Source organism: Arachis duranensis, chromosome 9, assembly GCF_000817695.3.
Source record: "Arachis duranensis cultivar V14167 chromosome 9, aradu.V14167.gnm2.J7QH, whole genome shotgun sequence".
NCBI lineage: Eukaryota > Viridiplantae > Streptophyta > Magnoliopsida > Fabales > Fabaceae > Arachis > Arachis duranensis.
Genome location: NC_029780.3, coordinates 23,891,194 through 23,892,126, shown reverse-complemented (window position 1 = coordinate 23,892,126; position 933 = coordinate 23,891,194).

Genomic DNA, 933 nt, shown 5'->3' with positions numbered 1-933 from the left:
TTGAACCTTTTTTAACAAGAAAGTAACAAACTTCAAATTTTTGAACCAATCACATTACTTGTTAGTTAATTTTCGAAAATTTGATAAAAAGATAAGAAAAAGATTTTGAAAAAATTTTGAAAAATAATTTTTGAAATTTTCGAAAATTATATAAAAAAATGAAAAAGATATGATTTTTGAAAAAGATTTTGAAAAGATAAGATTGAAATTTTGACTTGACTTGTAAGAAACAACTAATTTTGAAAATTTTTGACCAAGTCAACCCAAAATTTCGAAAATTTGGAGGAAAATAAGGAAAAGATATTTTTTTTTTGATTTTTTGAATTTTTAAAGAAAAACACAAAAATGACCCAAAACATGAAAATTTTGGATCAAGACACAAGATGCATGCAAGAATGCTATGAATGTCAAGATGAACACCAAGAACACTATGAAGATCATGATGAACATCAAGAACATAATTTTGAAAAATTTTTGATGCAAAGAAAACATGCAAGACACCAAACTTAGAAATCTTTAATGCATGGACTCTAACAAACGAAAAATGCATATGAAAAACAACAAACAACACAAAACAAGAAAATATCAAGATCAAACAAGAGGACTTATCAAGAACAACTTGAAGATCATGAAGAACACTATGAATGAATGAGATTTTCGAAAAATGTAAGAAAAATTTTTAAAAGCATGCAATTGACACCAAACTTAAAAATTGACTCAAGACTCAAACAAGAAACGCAAAATTTTTTTTTTATGATTTTCTAATTTTTTGTATTTTTATTTTATTTTTTTCGAAAATATGGTTTGGAAAAACGAATAATAAAAAGAAAAATTTTTGAAAAGGATTTTTGAAAAGAAAATTACCTAATCTGAGCAACAAGATGAACCGTCAGTTATCCATACTCAAACAATCCCCGGCAACGGCGCCAAAAA